This window comes from Mus caroli, chromosome 3, assembly GCF_900094665.2.
Source record: "Mus caroli chromosome 3, CAROLI_EIJ_v1.1, whole genome shotgun sequence".
NCBI classification, from domain to species: Eukaryota; Metazoa; Chordata; class Mammalia; order Rodentia; family Muridae; genus Mus; species Mus caroli.
Window position 1 is genome coordinate 111,300,285 of NC_034572.1, and position 25,561 is coordinate 111,325,845.

At 39.4% G+C, this 25,561-nt stretch overlaps 1 protein-coding gene across 2 annotated transcripts in view; it reads left to right on the top strand.

Annotated features, from left to right (window-relative positions):
- Positions 1-25,561, top strand: part of Plppr5 (phospholipid phosphatase related 5) — a 109,860-nt gene that overhangs the window by 47,883 nt on the left and 36,416 nt on the right. The gene's annotated exons all lie outside the window — the stretch shown is intronic.

The window sequence follows — 25,561 nt, forward strand, 5'->3', positions numbered from 1 at the left end:
CCTTCCTTCCTTCCTTCCTTCCTTTTTTTCGGAGACAGGGTTTCTCCATATAACCCTGGCTGTCCTGGAACTCACTTTGTAGACCAGGCTGGCTTTGAACTCAGAAATCTGCTTGCTCTGCCTCCCAAGTGCTGGGATTAAAGGCGTGTGCCACCACTGCCTGGCTCAATCTATTTCTAATCATTGCTGGTTGTTCTGTGATAATATTAACTCAGCTGGCTCTCTTAAGGTCATGTGTGGGTAGCTGATTTCATAAAATAAAATATTGCCATAGGAATTTCTGTTAGTAAATATGCTTATCTTTTTATTAAATAAAACTCAATGGAAACAAATTTGTTCCTTAGCAATCCCTACGATGTTGTAATAGTGTAATTTAGAGAACTGCCTGGGTTCCTGGCTGTCTACTCAAGCTCTTAGATTCTCTGGTGCTAGTGGAGAAGGGATTCTTATTTCAGAGGCTCTTTTGTTACTAGTAATTACATCATTATAATATCTGCATTGGTATTTTAATATTTCCTCATAAAACTAACAAAAATAACTTTGGATATTATGTTTTCCTTTTATTGGTGAGTATTTGCCATCATTTTGGTGGTTGGATCCAGGCTCTGAATGTTGGCATCCTAAGACCTTGAAGGAGGGATGCTTGATCACAGTTGCTTGTTACTGACAGCAGGGATGGGGGAAGGGCAGCCTTGGCAGAGAGTTCTTGACCCCAGCATGTGTCCTCAGCTTTTCCACCATCAACAGCGGTTGGTTGTGCAGCTGTAGGGCTGAACTACAAACTTACAAACTTGTTCTCCATGGCTTTCTCCATAAACTGTGGTGGGAAGTTCAGAGAGCTCAGAAGTCTGTGGGGCTCCTTCTCCTCAGTTATTCCAAGATCTACTCCTTTCGGATTTCAACAGAACAAGAAAAAAATTGTTAAAAGAAATAAAAATAAAAACTCTGGCCCAGCTTGAAAGCAAATTTGATTATTTCTAATGGCTTGGAAAAGCTCAGAATTATTTTTATACTCCAGGAGCTCATCGACGATGGGAGTGTTTCTAATATAATCATGTCAGACGGCCATTAAAAGCATAGAGAGTCTAGCACTACCCAGTGATATTTCTCTCGAAGGCTGGAAATAAAGATTGTTAGGTAGAAAAAAACCTTAAAAGGGAAAAATGTACCAATGTGCATAACATTTCCAGTGCAAGATAAATTTTGAGGTCACAGCGTACACATTTTAGATTGCTGTGGTTCATTTTTTTTTCAACATAGCATTTTGTCCAGATTGGTTTAGAATCCACCATGCAGTTTAGGGTAGCCTCAGGTTTGTGGCAATCGGTCCATTTTAGCGTCTCAAGTCTTGGACTGAGACCTAATTTTAAGCCTATGAACCATGATAATGGTGCCCCTCACTGCCTGCTCTTTAAAAGTGATGCTATCAAGGGAATTTGTATAGCACTTGGGATTCATTCTTACCCCATCATTTTGTATGCTACTTCCTGCTGACTGATGTAAAATATTTGTTACAGTTCCTTTCGTGCCTGTTCACTCTGCTCCCCAAATATGTTTTTGAATTCCCTAGTTTCTTCAACCTATCAGCTTTGCATTCTCCTGTACATTGTGAGGTGCCTTTCTTCCTTGAATGAAATGTGCTTACAGGCACATTCTTTCCTATTCACCAAGTTTCTTGACTGCAGGCTTCTCCTCTGCTGGAATATGCAGCACCCAGTTTTACAAGGAAGATTTTAAAGGAGTGAATCACGAGGCATGAGGCAGTTTTTCATCTATTGCCTCCATCTAAATCTGATGTTGACTTTTTGTATCCATATAGGGACTCTAAATATATCTGCACATGAATATGTGATCAAACAATGATGGAAGGGAAATTGCAGAGTGCTTTCAGAATCCAGAGACTGCACCCTCTTTGAGTACTAATAGATGATAGATTTCTCTATGAATCCAGGCTTTGTCAGTGGTGATGAATATGCAACTAGAATAAAATTCTTAGATGTTTTAATATCCTAAATTGTCCTTGAATGACATTCCTACAGGACAATGCATTGGCTCTTATGTAGCAGAATCTTTATATTTTAGACCTCGATTCTGCTGACCACCTGCAGGTATTTCTTTTAGAAAATCATGCTTTGTAAACCTTAGCACATTAGCACAATGAAAACTTACATACTTCATAAATAATAATTAATTATAATGACTTTAGCAGACATTTACTGAGCACTTATTCTGCTTCAGGCCTTGCTTTTACTCACTCATGACAACTTTTTTTTTTTTACATGTTACTAAATGTTAGCATCTATTCATGATTATTTGTGTTTAATAATTCATCATGTATAATGGATTTTTGAAAGTGTGCAACTCTTGCTACTCATTTCACCCATTTATAGCTGGAAATACTGAAAGAGTAAAGTACTCTGTTCGTATCTATTGAACCATAGCTTTTCCTGGTGGTGAAGATCTTCAAGGTGTCTCAAATAGGGGAACACTAAATGTTGCCAGCTCTTGTTTGGTCATGGTTATCCAACATACCCCTTCCCCATCCACTACAGTTTAAAGCAGAGGGTACAGGATAAGGAGATTAGAGAGCAGTCCTGTGCTAAGACATCTTCTATCATTAAATACTGTTCAGACAGAGTTAGGATCCCTGCTTGTAATTACGATGATAGGCACCTCTGTCTTTGCAACAATAGATTCTGTTCTCTGCTAACTGCTTTCTCCTCTTTCCTCACCGCCCCTTTGTGTGTGTGAGAGAGAATGTGGGTGGCTGCTATGGCAACTCTGAATATAACTCCTGCTGCAAACACAGGATTTCCAGTCAGGGTTTGCCATTATATTTGAACTTATATACGAATGTATTTTGCCCCAGATTCACTAGTGACACCTTGGGAAAATTTCATAATAAAAAAGCTGGGTGTTTCAAAATAATTTGGATCCATAGAACGATTGCCAGAAGTTTAACAAGTAGGTATTTAGGAAAGAATGGCCTTCTGAGCAGTATTCTTTATGAAAATTATCTCATAATCAGGAGTAGAGTTTTGTTTTCTTAATGTTAGGCCATATGTGAACTCATATAAATAAAGTGATGCCAGTATTTGAAAATGAACTAAGGAATATTTGTTTGATGCTTCACTGTGTGGCTTAGCATAAACCCAAGGGATTTGAATTCTCTCTTAGGATCTGACTTAAATTAAGGCTTTCGGGGATAATTTGACTGTAGATATTTCTTTTGCTTTACTAAGAAGTTATAGAGGGAAAAATCCCTAATCCTATTTTTTACAAATGCTATTAGTTTCCCTGGTTGAGGGAATAATCCAAAAGTTATTTAACCCTCAGTTCTTAAATTTCTAATTGAGTGCTAAATTCTACTAAAATAATATTTAAATTTAGCTTTCTGGTCATGAGTTTTCAAATTAAAAGCAAGCAAGAAAAAAAAAAAAGAAGCTTCAAAGTTAAGATTGAAAGACCATGTTTGATGAATTTCTGGTACACCCATACAATTTGAAACAGAAAAGCATGCTCTAAGATCTTTTGGTAACCTTCAAATATGACCTTAATTTTTTTCTTGTCATAAAAATAATTATAATAAGGGGGTTGGATTGGAAAGATGGCTCAGTGGTTAGGAGCACTGGCTGCTCTCACAGAATGTAAGAATCTGAATGTAATTCTCAATACCCACATGGTGATTCATAACCATTCCATAGCTCCAGCTCCAGGGAATTCTGATGCCCTCTTCTGGCCTCTTCAGGCACGAGGCATGCACAGGGTACATAGACATTTATGCAGGTAAAACACCCGAACACCTAAAATAAAAATTCAAGAACTTTAAAAGGAAGTAATAAACCAGAGTGGCTAAATCATTGGCCCTTAATTTCCATTGTGTGGCTCACTCTAAAGCTAGGAGGCAGTAACAGCTTCTTTCCTGTCTGAGCCAGCTCAGCAGTCAGCTAGAGTTTGCCTCAGTTGGTTCAACTGGAAGAAGTGGGCCTCTCATTCCTGTGAGGTCTTTCTTGGTTAACTTGCCAGATTGTGTCTCAGCACAACCTTCCAAAACGTTGGAGCCCCAAACTTTAATGTACCTGGAGACTTATATTCCTGGTTCCCTCGGCATTTCATCACGATGCTCTATCTATCCAGGCAAATCACAGAGCACCTGCAGATGGAGGAGTTGTCCAAATAGATTGTTAAATGTGGATATATTGCCATAGGAGGAATTTGTGGCCGTTACATGATTTACCAAGTTTTCTCTGAATAGTGGACAGCTTGCCTCTGTCCTTGGTGCTAGTGGCCAATTATTGGCAGTTCCCTTTCCTCCCTTGGTACAATCTTCTGTTGTAGTGATCTCACAGCACCTCCTGTATACTAACCACAAATCACATGATGCTGAGACAAGCCTTAGAAGAACACACCCTATTAGCTTCATAAGAGAGATCTGAAATCAAGTTTAAGCGGAAAAATAGGGTAGAACACACACACACTCTGGGCTCCCATTCTTTATTCATCTTCATTGTCTGGTGAGAACCAGGTGCCATCACTAAGCTGTCCTCTAAACTTACATGTATAAGAGTAATTTAATCTTAGAGTGTATCAGGTCTGTGTGTGCTTCATATTTCACTGGAGCAAATTTGATCAAGTGTCTGCTCAGGCATATCAAAATTATTTCTTGACATATGGTCAGTTCGATGCTGTATGACTTTCATGACTGGTGTCACAACTGTCATTATTAGTCGACTGACATTTTTCTTGTCAGCTTTCAGCTCAGTATTACTGTGTAAGGTGAGAGAAAAGACAAAAGCCATGTAGGAAATGCCCTCTGTGTTCCAATGTATTTGCTGTTATGGGACCTTTTAGTCATTTTATATCCCTTTCTCCATTCTCTTTCTTGAACTTGGCATTTTAAAATTTTCTATGTAATGCACAATCTCTTACACTATCTTGGGGAGAGACATTAAACAGGTATTCTTAACAATAAAGCAATAACGATGCTGTTCTGAAATTGCACACATAAAATTACATAAATGGGTGCTATGATGATAAACAGCTAAGTAAATGATTAAAAATACACTAACTGAAGCATATTTTTCTGCACATTTTTGTTTTTCATGGCTTCTAGAAATAAGACATATATTTGTATGTTCTATGATTGACAGGTGGACTTCTTTTATAGTATCTGGCTCTTCAGTCGTATCCCAGGAGTCTCTGCATTAACAGTGTGTCACAACCTCTGAGCAGTCTGGGTTCCCCAGTGCTGCCAGCTGACGTGTTTCTGGCTAAAAGCAAAGAGCACTGACATTTTAGTTAGATCATGTGGGCTTATTATCAGTGAATACCGTATTCACTGTGCTTTTTTTTTAATCAAATATTGAAAAGAATGTCACAGACATTCCTATGTTGGGCTTTCTTAGGAGTTAACAGAGCAGTTTGGGGACTGCAGTAAGCTGGATACTCTCATTAGGAAAGGAGGGCTCAGCAGCCTGGGACAGGGTACAGCAGGGAGAGTTGCATTGTAACTACTGTGGGCACTGGGCACTGTGCCTCCTTGGGACTCCTTCACCATATAAATCTTCAAAATTGTATTTCATGACAGCATTACTATGAAAAGGACGTTTGTTTTGCTTCTTGTTTGTTTGTTTTTGAGACAGAGTTTCTCTGTATAGCCCTGGCTGACCTGGAACCTACTCTGGATGGCCTTGAACTCACAGAGATATGCATGCCTCTACCTTCTGAGTACTGGCATTTAGAAGCATGCACCACCATCACCAAGCTGAAAAACACATTTTTAGGTATTGGAAGTTTTATTGAACGTAAACCTTTGAGCTTTTGTTGGTTTTTTTTTTCTAGTTTTAAGAGAATTTAGTACATTTCCCTGGGTCTTTAGAAACTGCTTAGGTGTGCTTAGGATTCATTAAAACCTAGATAAATCTGCCCTGAGCATGGTATGGAGTGAAGGAGTTACAACTGTCAGTCTGTCTGGGAGTGATGGTGAGTGCCACACATTGTCCGCTTTTGACAGGCAGCAGGATGGGTCCCTCAGAAGTGAATGACACTTGGATTGCTCTTGAGGTTGGATGTGGTTTAGAGAGTGGAAAAGAAACATCAGGAATAGAAGCAGAAGTAAGGGCAAGGACCAACAAACAAACAAACAACCACAACAATACCTAGGGCAAGAACTCAGGGCTCAGGTACTTGGGTATATGGGGAAAATGTGAGATTTAAACAGCAGAAAGAGTAATAGAGAGGAAAGGATTTGTAATGAAACTCCATGGTTCCAGTTATGAACGATATGTAGGTAGAAAACGACTTGGCCTAGAAGCAGCACCTCACACAATTACTTTTGACCCAATTTCACATATGTGTACTGCATCCTTGAAGGCACCTTGGCATCACTCTCTACACTGAGTTAAACCTGTGACACAGTTTCAAAATGGTCTGACAGAGAAGATGGTCACAGGATTTCAGACAGTGAAGATTTGGATTTGTCCAGCTTCCTGAGCACTGAAATCCCAAGTGCTCATGAGACCGAGTTCAAAGAGTGTATAAGTGACGTTTCCAAAACCTGAAATATGCTAGGAATCTAAGCTACCATGACCTGGAGTCATCACAGGCTGAGACCAAGGTTGGAGATGCTAGAGACCCTTGAATGTTCTCTCCAGAGCACCAGCTGCAGCTGGAGCAGTACCCAGAGTGTGCCTTGGGATTCTTACACCATCACTGACAGACACCATTGTTCATGTGGCCAAGTCCATCAGCCACACTATAGAATTTAGCTTTCTTGATTAAGTTCCAGCCTCTGTCCCCAGCTACATTTACTGGAAAGCTACCACTTGTATAGCTTTCTTTTGGATACCTTTATAAGGCACTGCCCAACAAGAGGTTTCCAGCATGAAGCTCAATCTAACAAGGTTCTCCTCACATCAAATGTATTTGCATGTAAGTGGTTCAATATCCAGGCACAGCTTATAGCACTTTAATTTCAGTCATCAAACTGAACCCAAAACTATAGCTCAAATAGAGGCAATTTCTCAGAACCTCTGCTGTTTCATTACTTTTGAGGTTGTGTTCTTGCGAACACAGTCTACCATGAGCTATTTGTTTATGCCATTTTAGGAAAATCTTGGAAGTGGAATGAAGGGCTTCAAATCACAAACAGAAGTTCCTCTATAATCATATAGCAATCTCAGGCATGCAATTATTATTATTAGCAAGGGCTTGCAGCGCAGAGCACTTTTCACACAGTGTGTATGCTGTTTTCTTCCTCTACATAGGTACTTAGCATTGCTAGATTATGGACAATGCAGAGAAATATATCCTTAAAATCACCTTTATCAAAACAAACAACTAACAGTGGCACAATTAGCTGTCCATTAATCTCAGTAGCTATCCATATATAAAGAAAGTTCTAGAAAGACAAACTTACACTTCTTCACCACATGATCAAGTTAGATCACAGGTTTTGCTCCCATGTCCCCCCATCCCCCCACACACAATCTCTTCCTTCCCTCCCTCCTTTTTTCTCTCTTTTTTTTGTTCTTTCCATGGTATGTATTCTCTCTCTCTCTCTCTCTCTCTCTCTCTCTCTCTCTCTCTCTCTCTCTCTCTTTCTCCCTCCTTAAACTATTGCTCATGATGAAGCATATCTCCATGTTTTCAAAGAAAACCCCTTTTTGCCTTTAGGCACCTGTTTCTCTTAGGATGTTCTATCCCTCCTAACCGCATTCCTATCTCAAGGCCAGATCACAGAGCCCTACATGGCTATGAGGCTCTCCCCTAATAAAGTTCATACTGAAGGATGATTGGTCTTAGCTTTCTTCTCCATGAACCAGGGACTCTTTGCTTACCAGGGTGCTTTTCATCTTTCTTCTGTATTGGCTTCTCTCACTGTAAGGCATTAAAAATCTTATCCTCTCCAGAAGTGTTTTTTTTTTTTCTCCCATACAAATGCCTTACTGAAGTGTAGGAAACCATCTACCTGCCCCCAAAGAACAGGTTATTGACTGTATCCAAGGGCGAGCTTTCCCACTTCAATGTCTTTGCTAATGAAGTGCAAACTCTCTCAATGGGCCTTATCTCTTTCCTATCTCTTTTAGCTCTACTCCTAAAAATATCTCTGTCTATAGTGTCCCACCAGCTCCTTCAACCTAAGATTTCCCAGACCAGAATCAACCCAGCCACTGCTCTAACTTAGCTGTGTGTGTGTCTTCTGACTTGATGATTGGCATTCGTCTCCTCCCAGATACCCAGTAATAAAATGAGTCATTCTGAGCCCCTCCTTCTCCAGCACCCCCACGTCCAGATGTCTGACTAATTCTGTTGCTTCCACCTTTGAACTATCTCTGGATTCAAGACTTTTCCTTTTCCCTCTCTGTGTTCCTACTGTTTTAATTCAGTGCCTTTGTATTGCTGGCCTTGACAGTTCGAAGTGCTTGTTAAAAAAGATTCTTAATATAGCTTCCCCCACCCATCTACCCCACACTAGGTGCTGGAATAGCATGAGTTTTAAGTACTTCCCTGTTTGTATAGCACCTTTTTGGAGCTGGCTCTTATCCCTCCCAATCTTATATGATGTATCCAAAGCCCTTTAGATTTTAGTTGAAGGTTTTTTAAAATAACCCTCCTGCAATATAGACTGAATTGTGTCCTCTCTCTTATCCTTATTATCTTAACCCCCCCCCCATGATCCATCTGGATATACCATCCCATTGTGGGGTAGAAGAGCAATGTAGGAATCAGAGAAAGAACAGTTTAACCTGTATTGCAGGGGTGTTTTTACAAAGTCTTCAACTAGATTCAATATGGCCTTGGATGCAGCATAGATGACTGTACAGAGGTGATAAGCAACAGAAAGTTTCTCTGTAAACAGGGGTTGTTTGTAATTCATGCTACTCCAGGTATGTAGTATGGTCATAAAAGTAGACCTTCAAGATGGAATTACTGCTTTTGTAGGAACGGGAACCAGAGTGGGTTCTTCCCCTCTCCCTGTACCCTGAGAGGATGCAGCAGCACTCTGACCATCTTCCAGCCTACAGGAATATTATCTTCAGAACCTGACCATGGTTGTTAGACTTCCCAATTCCTGAATTGTACAAAGGATTTCTGTAGTTTAAGTCACCCAATCTTTGGCATTTTTATTCCGACTGCTGGGACTAGCTATGATACTGCCTTCATGTCATGACTGCCCTTTTAGGGGTTCACGTCTTAATTCGTGTGAATTCTTCTCTGGGCAGAAATTTCTGCCATTTGCTTAGCATAGTAATGGTTTCAGTTGTGTTCTTTTGCTTTCACATCTACTCAGCCTGCCATGGTTCCATTGCCTTCACAATCTTCCAGAATTTCATGCCACTCTGTGCTCTGGTCGGGGATGTGCACTGCAATTTATTGAGAGTGATTTTGCCAGGCCGAGCCAGGCAAAAAGAATGTAAAAGGACAGGATGAAAAACTAATCTCAGCAAATGAGAGGGAGCCACTGAGACCAGATAGAGGCCAGCAAGAATCAACCTATAGGAAAGGTGAGATGAACAGTACTAGAACTGTACAGCCCAGGTACCACTGCTACCAATAAGGCAATGCTTCTACCTAGCCTGGGTACCACTGCTACACACAAGTCAGCGCTTCTACTTAGCCTGGGTATCATTGCTATCCATAAGTCAGTGCTTCTACCTCTCCTAGTGCCTTTAGGCTGGCCAAAGAAGTAGATGCTTCTCTGTATCTGCCCCATGTCAGCCACAGGAACAACTGAGTTTGAATGATGTGCTGGGAGACTATCTGTCAGGGCCCTCAGGAAGACCATACCCAATGATTTTTGTTCTGGTGGTAGATCATTGCTTCCCATCCAATAGGCTATATGCATGAAAGAAATTTTCTAATCTCCTCAAGGTACTTTGTTAGGAAGAAAATCTTAATATCTACAAAAATTAAGCTCTTCTTAAAAGATTTATCTAATCTGATTGAAACCAATCTGTCTGTTCTTGGTGGCACACCAATTACATTTGACATTAAAAGGAAATCATTTTTAACATCCCTCCTATATCAAAAACTATTTTTAAATAATAGTCATGTGATGGTAATAATTATGGATCCTTTATATGTTTTTTATTTTAAAAATCAACAATATATAAAAATAGAAATGGGTTGGGAAATTGCTCAGTGGGTAAACTAGCATGAGGACCCAAGTTCAGTCCTCGGTATCCAGGTCAGGCTGCAACAGCATCGAGCTGTAACCTGCGATATCAAAGACAAGAGGATCCCTGGACCCCGTTGGATGTCCAGTGTAGCCAAACTGGCAAGCTGGAAGTTTGTTGAGGTCCTCCTTTTCAAAATCTAAGGAGAGTTGAGAGAGGAAGACATGAAATGAGGATCTCTGGCACACAAACTTTCACACCCATGCAGAAACACACCCATGCAGAAACACATATGTAAACTCACAAGCACACCTACCCTCACCCCCACACACAATGTCTATTCTAAACATGTTAACAACAAAGTATTAAATACGAATTTGAATAAATATTATGATTATGTGAAAATATAAACACTTTTAGGTGTGAAAGGATATCCATCCTTTATTTCACACATGAACTAAGGTTCGCAATTATCCAACAGAATAGTCACATTTTTTTCACTGATGTAAATTTTCACTATAATGAAGTACTGTAAGTAGTCACATAGATTGGAAGAACTGAAATGCACAAATTGTCCCTTTTCATCTTTAATAGCGATGCTAGCACACTGGTGCTTCGTTTCCCATCAAACCTGCCATCAATGGCACACCTGGGACCTGGGGACATTAAATGTTGCTGTAAAGCACTTGGAAGATTCCCAACCTTTTTACTGGCCTGCTTTCCAAACAGATCTGAATAGCTGAGTCCACATGCCAGGGATAAATGGGTGGCTGGGTGTTCTTTGAATTAACTTCCAGGTACAATAGAATTTGCATTCACATTTATGGAATAACATGTGCTTGAAACCTGTATATACCAACACTCAGGAAGAAGTACAATAATTATTTGACCCTAAAGCAACATTACACTTAATATCTCTCTATATAACTAATCACCCAAAGCTGGCAAAGCTGGCAAGAACAACCATTTTTCATACTCACAGACTATAGGCCAGATCATTGAGAAAGGCAAATTGTGGTTTGGTCTTGTTTAAACTGTTTCTCATTTCTGCTGGGAAGACTGAGAGGCAGAGTCAAGAGTGACAGAGTTTAGAATCAACTGCAGATTTTTCATCTGTCTCTTGTCACTCTGCATTTTTTATGCAGGTGCTTGGAATCTGAACTTAGGTCCTCATGCTTGTGTGGCAAGCACTTTGCCAACTGAGCCATTGCTCCAAACCCTTAGGAGTTTATAGTGTTGCACTGACTTCATTCTACAGTAAGAAACACAAGGCTGTGTGTATTCCCTGAAGAAGTAGCATTTGATTCCAGTTTTGAGTAGGAAGGTAGTTAGGCATGCGAGTTGGAGACTACTGTAACCTTTTAAAAACACTAGTTGTAGCCAGGTGTGGTGACATACACCTTTAATTCCAGCATTTAGGAGCCAGAGGCAAGCTGGTTTCTGTGGGTTTGGGGCTAGTTTCATCTACATAGCAAGTTCCAGGCCATTCAGGCCTACACAATAAGACCCTGTTTCAAAAGACAAACACTGCTGTTTGTTACAAGACTTTAGGGGGCAGAACTCTGGTTTCACTGGTAACATTTAGAATGGCCAGCGCATGGCAATAATAAAGACCAGCAGACATTCAGGAGGTTTTATTTTTGTAAGCTTTTATTACACTTGGGATAGACCCTTCTCACAACACGCCCCTGTGTATATCCTAATCCCAAAGGCCTGAGTAATGTAGCACTTAACAGGGTTTAAGATTAGCCTTGGTTTATAGCTTTTTGTATATATTTACCTCAAATCATAAGTTTCCCCAAGACTAAAGAACATCATTGTAAAGCTACTTTGATGCTAATCGTGGCATCAATGTAGTCTAGACATGGAAAGTATGGTGATTGGCTCAAACAACTGCAACCATCTATTAAGTGCTTATTATTTGGAACTTGGAGTTTTAAATCGAAGCAGTGTCCTTGTCCTCTAATATATCTAACATCTCTAAGTATACTAATTCAGAGGAGAAAATACTCATGATTTAGGAGGCCATGCCTTTCTGAAGCTCTGGATCGATGGCTCTGAATAAATAGCTCCTGGTATTTAAATAAATCAAAGGCTTGCATTTTCCTGCCAATTCTATCAGCGCCATGAGCAGTAAAAGCAACACACTTAAACACTGATACATAACCCCCAACATCTGCCTTCTGAGCAGCTTCAGCTCTTTAACTTTGTCTCCAGCATTTTTAATAAGTCTCATGGTTGGTGGCAGATCCTGCCTGAGGGGTATTTACACCCATTTCGAGGACAGCCCTAGGTGTCCCTATAGTGCCTGAAAATATGGATGGATGAACTGAGTTGGATTTAGAAATGCTGGCTAGTGGGTGATTCCTGCCCCTGGCTGAATTCTTGAGTTCCTTGGTCATGTCCCCAGCATTCTGCAAAGTCCAGCTTGAACCTCTCAGTAGCCAAGTTTAGAATGATCTTTTTATATTCATAAATAGACCTAACAATTGCCTCTATTTGATTCTTATTAAAAAAAAAAACAAGCAAACAAACAAACGAACAAAAACCCACTCTATTTGTAAGATCAACCGAATAATACGTAGCTACCTTGTATAACATGTGCCAGGGCTACACATGTGAATTTTTTTTTTTTTTAATTCTTGTAGCCCCATGCCATAGATACTCCTTGGCACTGTTAGTTTTTGTCAACCTCTGAAAGACTAAGTCAAGCCAGAGAAGACCAAGTTTTAACTGATAAATTGCCTCCATCAGATTTGCATGTGGGCATGCCCTGAAAGCATATACTCTAATACTAAATTGCTCTACAAGGGTCCATTCCACTGTGAATAATGTTATCCGTAGGCAAATGGACCTAGGCTGTTTAAGGTAACAGAGGAATCCATGGTAGCTAATCAGCAAGTGCCATCTATCCATTGCCATTTAAGTTCCTGAAACCAGGTCCCTGCCCAGAGCTACCTTCCTTGACATTACTCAGTGATGGATTATGACCTAGGATTTGTAAGATGTGATAAACCTTTTCCTCCCTGACTTCCTTTTGGTAAGTGTTTCATCGAGATAGCAGTAAACCAAACTTCTAAATTAAAGACGAGAAAACCTAGGCTCTGGGGATCTTAATACTTGACCCCAAGTCACACAGGCAGTACATACTGGCGTCAGGATCTAAATCAGCATGCTCTCTGTGCACACTCTCTCAGTGGTCCCATCCTGCTGCCTGCCCCCATGCTGTCAGTAAACTAAAGGATACACCCAGGTGCACACAGTGGAGAATTTCAGGTTCCTTGACTTGGACCCTTTGTTTGGATGATAAATGTTTCTCTAGTTACTGAAGTGGAATTTTGATTCTTCCCAAGAGTCCTTGGCCACTCACATAGCCATGGCATAATAAGGAGTTCTATAAAAACCATCTTATTGGAAAGGAATGGAAAAAGACATCACAGTAAGCCCATTAGACAAAGGCTGTGAAAGAAAGCACACACTCACAAGCGCACACACACATACACATACACACACACCACAGATGGGGGAGAGAGAAAGAGAAATGTATATGTAAGTGTTCTTTTTTTGTTGTTTGTTTGTTTGTTTGTTTGTGACAGGGTTTCTCTGTGTAGCCCTGGCTGTCTTGGAACTCACTTTGTAGACCAGGCTGGCCTCAAACTCAAAAATCTGCCTGCTTCTGCCTCCCAAGTGCTGGGGTTAAAGGCGTGCGCCACCACCGCCTGGCAATATGTAAGTGTTCTTATTGGCCTTGCTGTTAGGTTTGATTTGCAGTCACACCCACTCATTCAGTTGCTTTATTTTTAGCAGAACTGCAAGGGCTTTCCCTTTGCCTTGTAATTGGTTTGCCTTATCCCACACCATTTTCTTACTGGACACTTTTAACTTCACAAACCTCTGTGTTATTCAGGCTAGAACTTTGGGATTATTACAAACAGAGTGAAAACAGACAGAATTAAATAGCAAAACTGAACTTATCTTTCCTAGGTGATCAGATGCTATTTCCATTCGTGCAGCCTTAGGTGAGGCCCCATCATTGCTAGAATGTGTTACTAATAAAAATTTCTACATAGCATTTATTTGTGTCAAGTATGTTCATTCTTTATGCCATTGTGGAAGTACCTTGCAGAAGTGGAACACATCACACACAGAGACAGCTGGAATTCTATGTAAACTGGACTCACTTACAGTCTATCCATGCTCAGAAGTACCCAGGCTGGATTACAATGTTGTTTCCCATGTCTTTCAGTCTCTAATAAGTTTCAACATGGTATCTCCCATCACTGTGTGCTTAGCCCTCCCAGTGATAGACCTAGTCCTATAGAGACCTACAGTCATGGACATTTCACTCTAACTGCCTGCACACTCAGAGCTCTGAGGCCTCTCTACAAACTTCAGAACAGTTTTGGAACATGTTTTAGTAGCAGATGAATTCTCTGTAAAAATTCTTTTATTTTGTTTCCTAAATGCTATAATTTACAAACATAAGTATCAAAGCAAGGGAAGGCTCTATCGTTTACACAGACACCCCTAAACTAAGCCAAATGTAGTTTTATTTTTTGTTTGTTTGCTTCTTGACTGGGAGATGGTTACTTGGTTGCTTGAGGAGACATGTCACACCAGGTTGCTCTCTTACTAAGTGGGAGCGCTCTCACTCTTCGATGGAGTATCTCTTAATCACTTTTTTTATCCTTCTCGTTAAAGTCACAGATCATGGTTTCTGTTTTTTTAATCATTTTCTCAGTCATTACTAGACATTTCTAAAAGACCTCATAACATATAGCTTTGATTTCCCTCTGATTTATACCAATTTACAGCAATCACACCTCATTAGAATATAAGTCATAAAATTAGGGCTGGTGAGATGCTCAACAGGTAAAAGTTCTTGCCACCATGATTAGTGAACTCAATTCAATCCCTAGAACCCACCTTTCACAGGACCTGAGCAACTCCTGAAATCTGGCCATAGTACATGAACACACATGCATGTGCACATGCAAACACACACACACACACACACACACACACACACACACACACACACACACTAATAAAATTAAAAATAAAACCACATGAATAAATGGGTAACTTGGAAACATTGGAAACAACTATCAAATCTCTTATGCATTAATTAGTTTAACAAACAACTATTGAGCACTTAGGAGGTCAGAGGTGGTATATATAGGCAAGAAACTCAGTCTTTGATCTGAGGGAGACCAGCACCAGGTACAGATGGGACTTGGGGGTGAACTCCCAATGTAACCAACAGAATAACTAGCAAATACTTTCACAGCCTTTTACCAAAGGGCACATTCATGGGAACGTTTCCTGTGTATTCTTTCTTTCTGTCTATATCTTCTTTTCTTTCAAACACTAGGGTGTAGGACCTAGCCAAAATCCAGGTTGCTACCATCCTGAAATTCCTAATTGAATTATATGTGCAAAGATGCTTTTTTTTTTTTTTTCAAGTGAGGAGATATTTACAGGTCCTTGGACTTAAGATTTGAACACATCTTTTTAGGGAGATACTTTGAACCAGTCCCAGGAGTGACAGAGATGAGACAAAATGACAGAGCACAGTGGTGCATGGGTGTCTTAGAGTGAACTTTGAGCAGTTCGGCATGGTAAGAGCATAGATCCTGGGGAATAAGTGTGGAGATAAGGCTAGAGATATGATGAAAGGTACCTGTCCATCTTCCTTAGAAACTGGACCTCATTGCAGAATGTATTAAATGATGTGGAATTACTTATCATAAGCCCTCCAGGGAGCTTCCCCTGATCTCTTGCTCACCATTTTAAGATATGAATTAATGGTGCCCAAGCCCAAGCAGCACAGTTGTTTAGCAGATAACACCCTTCTAAATCACACTTATTAAGCCAGCTTTAAAATCAACACATTTCATATCAAAACTCTCAGGTCACTTATTCTTGAGATGTGAGTGACATGCAAACCCTAGATGAATATTCCTCAATAGTGTCGATTGGGAGAGATGACATCTTTGTTCACTAGGAGGGCCTAGTTCTCCTTGGCCTCAGATGGTTATTTCCTCAGTGGATTGTGGAGTCCCTTAAGCTGTGATGTTGCTCTTGGCTATTTCTGATTTTCGACTCATTTATATTACCTGACTTGCCCTTAAGGTAAATTAATTTGTAACTGTCTTTTTAAGATTCTACAAAGTTATTTCCTCTGCCTGAAATCCCACTCTCTCCTCTTGTGGCCTCATCTTTCAACTTCTTGTTACAAGAAGCCGCTTAGTTCTCCTTCCTCTAAATTGGTAGTTTTTTCTGCAAGCCTCTCCCTTTCAATCTCCCTCCTACTGTCTCTTCTTCTCCTTGTACCTCTCCCTACCTCCTCCTCTCCCCACTCCCCCTTCACCTCAGTAAGGTTAGGTATTGGTTTTATGGTTAGGGCATAGAAAAGACTATTGATTTCTCTGAATTCTATTTTCTGCAGTTCCTCTCTATCGTTTGTACTGTAAGACATATAAGTCAATTATTGTTAGCAACTAATTATATACATAGAATTAACTAACATCTATCTATCTATCATCTATCTATCTATCTATCTATCTATCTATCTATCTATATCATCTATATATTTAAATTTTTACTTTGTTTTATTTTGAGTCAGAGTCTTGATATATAGCAGCTCAGGCTGCCTGCTGGTCACTGTGCCAACCTGGTGATGAATCTCTTTATCATTTCTCTTAGACTAATAGCTTCTTTGGGTTAGCAAGACAGAACTTGTTGGTTCAGTGTCCCTAGCTCCAAGATAGAAGAATGTCCCCATATGGTGGACAAGGAAAGGAAAGGAAAGGAAAGGAAAGGAAAGGAAAGGAAAGGAAAGGAAAGGAAAGGAAAAAGAGAAGGAGGAGGGAGGGCAATAATAAAAGAGAAACAATGAGAGAGAAAGGTGAAAGAAGGAAGAGGGACAAATAGAATGGAAGAGGGATGGAGGGGATGAAGAAAGGCAAGAAGGATGGAATTCATTAATTTTGTCTATGTTCCCTTTCTTCTCATGAAATTCCATCCCAGATCCGAATTTTTGACAACAGCTTTTCCAAGTACTTATTGGATTTCAGTGATTTTTCCATGCGTCCTATATTCCTAACCTTGTGCAAATATCTGATGCCAGAGTAGGGGGCAAAATAAGTATCTCCATGTCCTTGAGGAACAGTCAGTTGTTTTAACTGAGCTATTTGAAATTGTTAGCATTAAACACTTCTTTGCTTCACTGAGCTTAGTCTTCAAATGCTTATTTCACTTATCCATTATGTATTGTTTTTACTATTAGTAGCTATGTTAGTATTAACGTGAAGTGCATGGATAGGGACACCAAATGGTTTGATTTTTGGATGTAATTATCCATCTGAATAGGAATAGAGACTTCTGGACTAGTATGTCTGTTGGTTTCACGCAATGGACCTTGTGTTAGAATAGAGGTGGGATTGGTGATGCTTACCCCTGCCTCACTGCTTACCAGTGATCTTCTCCTGGGTCATGCTTACGGGCACAAGCACACATCCTATTTAAATATAAAACATCTCATTTAGCCAAGCTCCTAAACATTTGTTCTGTTCTTAACCATATTCAGAGTATGACAATCTAACATTTGAAATCTCTTCAGTCAAAGTAGAAATTTGAAATCTCAAGTATTCTGCAGGCCTTGCCCTGTAACCCTAACTGTTCAGCAGTGGGGGTGGGGGAACTTCTAGGAAGACAGCAATATTGTATTTTGAATGAGCTACAGAGTGAGTTCAAAGGCAGAATAATGAATTTATGAGACCCTGTATTAAAATGAAAAACAGAAAAAAGGCTGGGTATGTAGCTCAGTGGCAGAGCACTTTGTTCTTTGTAAACCACAGCCATGCACATACACATACTTACACTCACACAGAAAGATAAAGTGATGAAATGATTGATATGATAATTATTAACCTTGAATTTTACTATAATGTATACATATTTATATGTTTATATGTTATACATTTTATAAAATATACATATGTATACATTTTATAATGTACTTATTTTCAGTGGTGTATACAATTGTATACATTTTCTATAACGTGTACATTGTATAATTTTCTTTACTATATACATAAGTATACATTTTGTATAAAGTATACATATGTACACATTTTCTCTAATATATACAAACATAATTTTATTTATATATACATAAATAAAAATATCATGTCCTACCCCATAATGCAGACACATTTTTTCTCAATTAACTACAATCATTTATAAAATTGAATTCACCCTTGTTATCCTCTCACATCCCTTTAATAGTTTCTCATTTTCTTTTTAATGAAAATCCAAACTCCTTCACTTGACACATAGAACCTCTTGTAGCCTGACCCCATTAGCGTTCTGGATTCCTTCCCTGCCTTTCCCTTCCACACTCACCTACCCACCAAGCCTTCAGTCTGTCATACTGAGTTATTTTCAGGCTCTCCAGTTCAATCATTGGGCCACTCTTCTCTCCACTTGAAGACTCCCCAAGCCTTATATCATTTTTAAGACTGAGGGAGGGCTGTGGCCCCTGACTTATGTGCTGAACCCATCATTTCCTTTAGAGCAGGACTTTGTCACTCAACAGCTTGAGTTTGAAGACATGCTTCATCAATCACTATTCTTAAGCCCTTGGATGACTCACTTAACCTTTCTGTGTTCTATCTGCATCGTTGTTAGTTACCAACTGCAAGGGATTGTTTTCACTACTTGAGAGCAACACATGAAGCAGATAGTGCATACTCCACCTCCAGTACATTGTAAATGTTTTCTATGAGTAACTAGTTGCTAAGCCAAACACCATGCTAAGAACACTGGGAAAAGGGAAAGGGTATTTCTATCCCCTTTAAGCTGGCAGAAAGCACGGATACAGCATTACAGTATAACAAGAATAGCATGTTCATAATCATCAGGAACAAAATTCTGGATAATAAAAGGAGGAGCACAGGATGATCCTCTGTCCTCAGTAGCTACAACTTGTCTGGGGTTGTGAACCGAGGTGCAAGGGTACAGAAGTTTCTTTTGACCTTTTTGGATGATGTTCTAAATTAATCTAAAGGTTTTCAATGCCTGAGGTGGAAGCTGGTGAACAGAAAGAATCAGTTACAGGAGACCACACTCCCCACTTTCCTTCCTGAGATACAAGTGAGTTAGAAACCAGATCAGGACATCACTGGGCATGGGGGCAGGGGTGATTGTGTGGAAGGAAACATGGTATCATGAGAAAGGGCAAGAAGGCTCCCCCTTGTGACTAAATTTAAAAAGAAAATAACTTTGTCTTTGTTTTCTTATTGTTGGGAACAAAGATCTGAAAGAAGGAAGTTGGGGTTTGTTTTGGCTCGGAGTTTGAGGGTTCAGACTTTATGGCAGGAAAGGCGTGGTCCCTAGGATCACAAGGTAGCTGCTCCTCCTGCATCCAGTTAGGCAGTGGAGAGGTCTGAATGCTGGTCTTCACCTGGCTTTCCTTCCTTTCTCAGTTCGGAACCTCAGCACATGGAGCAGGGCTGTCCATGATGCTGTCCTGTCAAGCACACAATCGACATTCACCATCATCACATCTCCTTCTGGCTTGCTCCCCTGTGAGGTTATGAATTAGGTTACAAAGAAGCAGGCTCTCGATTTGAAGACATCCTTTGAAATGGCACCCTGGAACATTTACCATGCCATTTAAAATGAGAGTGGGATTGGCACTTGGTGGCTGATGGCAAACCTAGAAATTATTTGTTCACCAACATTTATACTGACAGAGACTTATATTTGGGCTTCATGACATGCACTTTTTCCTATTGCAATAAATATACTTGTCCTTCCCAGATATTATTTATCTTTTTCCCTATAATTATAAAATTTAAACCATTTCAAAATTTAAATTCTCCGTATAAGTATTCTTTTCTTATATGATACTTAGGCTGTTTAATACGTATTGTAGTTCATTCGAAGATCACATAAATTGGAAGCTACAGAGTGATTCAGTGGGTAAAATGCATACCACACAAGCATAGGCCGAGCACTGCGCAGAAACAAACAGATCCCCAGAATTCATTGGCCAGACAACCCATGCAGTAAGTGAGCTACAGATTCAGTAAGAGACCATGTCTCAAAGATAGAGTGCAGAGTGACCAAGGAAAACACCTGATGTTGACCATGGGCCTACACATACACACACACACACACACACACCAAAATATATTGCAAATAATTATAAATTCTTTCCTGAACACAACAAGCTCCTAAAGATATAACTACAGGTGAAACTTTAAGGACAGTGCAGAGATGCTTGAAATAGACATTTACTAGGTTTGTCTTTAACATTCAATATCATTTTTTATAGACATATTTAACAGCTTTTTTAGGGTTTTACTTTCTTCATTTGCCTGACGGCAAAAGCCAAAACAAATCCCTCAGATTTTCCTAATTCTCTAGTGTACCATTTCTCTGTAGGATTTAAGTTTTTCAAATTGGCCATTTGCATGCCAGTTTTAATTCCTTTCTTTTTACTGAGATACTTTCACATCTTGGAGATGATGAAGCCATTGAAGCCACAGCAATCAAATACATTTTGTTGACTGGTAACTCCTCAAAAGTCACAACTGGTTTTCTCTTCTATAAGGAACATAAAGAAGATAGCAAGTTGTATTTATGCAAATTAAACTTTGCTTTCCATTTGGTTTGTGGAACACAGATTATGTAAGGGGAGCATAAATGATACTGGTTTGAGAGATGACAAGAGCATTTCAAACGTGTTTCTTTTACTCTGTCTGTCTGATGGATGAGTGACCGACCATGTGTGCAATATGAATGGCTATGTGAGAGAGAGAAAGGTTCTCCATGTGAAATCAGCCATTGCTGCACTTCAGGGTAAGGTGACTGAGGCGATGATGAGATGATGAAGGAGCTGTTGTTCCCAGCGAGGCCATCAATCACCTATTGTGCCAGGGGCAGCTGAGTTACTGAGCGTCTTCCAATCATCACTGCGTGTACCAGCTGGTCCTGAACACTGAGTTGCTTGTTGCTTACTTCACATTTGAGACTCACTAATGTTACCCATTCAAGGATGTCGATGACAGGATAGATCCTGTAGTTGGGATGATGTAATCTTTGTTAGATGTCCATTGACACAATTAAAGAAATAAAGGATGCTAAAGCTTGATTTCTCAGCTATTATAAAAAACCCTCTGCTCCAAGCCTGTAAGCTACATAATTAAAAATTCACATGTATTCATTTATTTTATGTGTATATACAAACTCATGTGCCATGGACTACAAGTGAAGGTTCTCTCTGTATATCATGTGAGTTTCAGGGATCAAATTCGGTTCATCAGATGTGATGGTAAATGCCTTTAGGACTGAGCTATCTTGCTTGAAATTAGACAACGAAAGTTGTCTAATTAGACTACGAAGTTAGACGATGAAATTTAGTATTTCTCCTCTACAGCTTTAATATAGCTATATCATTTTAATCCTTTATTCTAGTCTTAAAGTAAATAAATGTGCTCATGATAATAATAAAACCCCTCCTTATGTGGTAACTGTGAAATCTTACAGACAGCATTACCAGATTTTATTTATCAATGGTACAGAAGAACTCAGAGGAGGCTAAGAATTCATCTAAGGTCAACAAGCTAATCAGTGGTAGATTGGCTTTACCTAGATTATTAAACTCATAAAATATAAAACAGTTCATTAACTTTAATGAAGTAAAAACTTTAGTAGCTGTTATGAAGACTGGAATATGAAATGTAGGCTGTGAAAATTTAATTTAGGGCATTCAAATAATTTCACAATATCATTTTAGTAGTGTGTGTACTATTTGAAATGTCCATGTATTAATGTTATACAAAACATGTAGGATAGCTCTCTGACAAAGCAAAGGTGGTTGTATAAAGAGCACCTTTAAAGTTAGTAGTTAGCACCAACCAACACCCCATCCAAAGGACACATAGTAACAGTAGATGATGGGGCAGATGCAATTAATCTTCTAGGACAATTTAAAGGTAATTTTTCTTTCTCCTTAAATTATGGTTTGATAAGTTAGCACTATCCAATAGAAAAATAAAATGAAGTGTTAAGGAGCTATCTCAGTTGATACTTGGGTGGTTGTTGCACAGTATAAGGACCAGAGTTCAAGCCATAGTATCTAGACAACACAGCCCATACAACTATAAGCCAAGTGCTGGGAGTTGGAGGTGGGAGGATCCCTTAGGCTGGCTGTCCACAAACCTAGACTGAATACTGAGTTTCTTGTTCATCTATGTCTTAAAAACTATGGTGGAGAAAGACTGAGGAAGACATTTGAAGTACACACACATGCATGCACACACTACATACACATATACACTCAAAACACCAAATATAAAGTGAACTGTGACTTTAAATTTTCTAATAGTCACATTTAAAGAAACAATATTCATGATATTTTGAAAACATTTGTCAGTATATCTAAAATGTTATCATTCAACTTGTATCAATATAAATGTAAGTATAGGTAGCAGAATTTTCCCTTAATTAATTCAAATATTAATACATCAAGAAGCCCATGAAGAGACAGGGAAAGGGGAGGCAGAGCTGAGAGAGAGAGAGAGAGAGAGAGAGAGAGAGAGAGAGAGAGAGAGAGAGAGAGAGAAAGGAAGATAGAGGATGAGTAAGACAATCCAGATTCTGTGTGACTTTAACCAGCCACAGGTAGCTATGAATATCGTAAAAGGAAAGAATAATTGGAATAATTTGTCTAATCCAGGTGGGCAGCTTGTATCACTATCAATTGGCTTTGAAATGATTATGTGGGCATCTTGTTAATTTGAGAATTTATTGATATATAAATCTAACTAATTAATTACAAGCTTCTAGAGTTTTGATTTACTGGGTTAAGGGGATTTGTGACATCTAGTTGCAGATGGCTGAGAAAGTAGAAGCAGTTCTGAGGCAGGTGAACCAGAGCTGGGAAGACCTCCAACTGGGGACTGGGGCTAGCCTAGAGGCAGCAAGACCATGGGCAAAGAGTAGATGGGAATAGTCCGGGATAGTGCATATTTTTTAATATTTCTCACAAGAAGTAGATGTGTCTTTTATTCCATTTTTTGTGTTTTTTTTTAAATCTAGCACACATTTAACATCTTAATTCAGATACTGAGTATTCACTGAAATATTAGATTCCGTTTTAGATTTCATAGAAGTCGGAGTGTAAAATGGAAGTTTGCATACCCAATTAGTTCCAAAGGTACTTAAAAATTGGCTGGTAACCTAATCAAGTAATAGTTTTGAGATGAGTTTAATTCAATTAAACTAATTTAATTAAAATCAAATAGAAGAAGAGATTTGATCCCATAGTCACAGCAGCTACAGTTGAAGAAGTCATTAGCTATGATATCTCCAGCTCTCCTATCGGATACAGTGCCTCAGAGAACAGCAGGCCTTAAAAGGAGATTCAGCACCAATCAGAAGAAGCAGCAGCTAGTGCTTAGTTCATAGTTGAGCTAGGAGTCTGCCAAAAGAATAAGAATGTTTCAATCTCAAATCTAATTTAGGCATATCTGAAACAAAACTGGAAGAGCTAAGAATTTTACTTAAGGCAATAATAGAGCAAATGCAGAACAGAATTGATACATGGAAGAGATAGTTCTACCCATTTAGGGTAAGTTGGGGGGTGCTGGAGGAGCAGAGTAGGAAGAAGGACCAAAGGACTGTGTTGTGCATTTGGCTATGTATGTGAGTAACTTTAAATTAGACCCTATCTCAGAAGAGAGTAATCCTTGGATAAGATAATATATAGGGTCTTGTACTTCATTTTTGGATTGAACTGAGGGAACACCTATCTTAGAATGTCCCAGATACAGGTAGGTGGGCAGCAGATAGAAGAGCTTTCGTGGGAGCCTGTGGGAGCACAGCTATAGATGGGTGATGAGGGATATTACTTACTTTTACCAGCATGGTTTGGGTTGTATATATTCCTTCTCCCATTCAGAGACAAGGTTATGGCTTCACAGAGTCTTTCTCTCCGTCCACCGTCAGAGAACATAGTTTATGTACAAGGATTTGTGTGAGTAGGTAACATGTTTACCAGAAATAGCATAGCAATAAACTATAGTTTATTAAGATTAGGAAGCTGGGACCAGAAGAAGACATACTGAGGATGGAAAGATGTTCCTTGTTTGTGAGTTTAGATGGACCAAGTGAATCTCAGTGCATGGGATATGACTCTGTTTTCTAGTTCTGTGTTCCAGCTTGGGAAATAGGAATTCTGGTGTCTGTGATTTCCTTTGAGTTTGAAAAAAGGGGATGAAAAGCTCAGGAGGGCTGAATGAAAAGGGACTTTGTTTCTGAGGCCTTCTAATAGCTTTACTTTCAACCAATATGCCAAAAATGTCTGACTTGGTATGACAGTTTGATAGAATATGGCCTCCATAAGCTCATAGGTACTATTAGGTGTGGCCTTGTTGGAGTAGGCGTGGCCTTGTTGAAGTGTGTAACTAGGGTTGGGCTTTGAGGTCTCATATTCTCCAGCCAGACCCAGTGTCTCACTGTTTCTTCCTGCTGCCTGTGGATCCAGAAGTAGACCTCTCAGCTCCTTCTTCAGTACCATGTCTGCCTGTGTGCCATCACACTTCCCACCAGGACAATAATGGATTAAACTTCTGAACCATAGATAACCCCGATGTTTTCCTTTATAAATGTTGCCACAGTCATGGTTCCTCCTTACAACATTAAAAACTAACCAAGACACTTGGGAATCATCTTCTGAGTTCAGTCACTTCAGCATATCACTGTTTCTTGTATTTCACCCCACCCCAGGCTCATTACAGTCCTTAGGGGCTGGGTTACTGGAATACAAATCTGTCTTATAAAACTCTTGGTTTTCCCCCATTTGCAATATTCCCATTATAGTCATTCTGCACATATTCTTAGATGCCTTTACATTACTCTTTGGGTAAATTTATAAATACAGATAATAATATAAAGTAAAATTATAACAATAAGGCTTCCAGTTCTCAAACATGAGCTTAAATGAACACTTTGGGCTTATTTGCATTAAAATTGCTGGGTGCCTATAGCTTTGCTACCTCACCTAAACTCAGGGAGTTGGCTGCTCTACCAACTGCCCCCACAACTTCCCTTGAATCCATGGATAAAAGACACAGACAAACATAGTTGTTCAATTTTAACTTTTCTTTTGGCACAATTGCTGGGTGCTACTATCTCCCATCTAGAAAAGTGTGTCCTTGTCATTATTCTTATCTACATACATACCTGTTCACCTGCCTTGAACTTTAGATGCTCAGATACATCTAGTCCCTTCTAAACACCATGGAATACTGAGGCAGCTCCAAGTTTAATTCCATAGGCTTTTTATAGTTTACAGTGTCATGGGAAACAAAGTCACAAGCTAGCAGAAATTGGCTAATGTACATAGAAAATCTATTTCCATCCAGAGG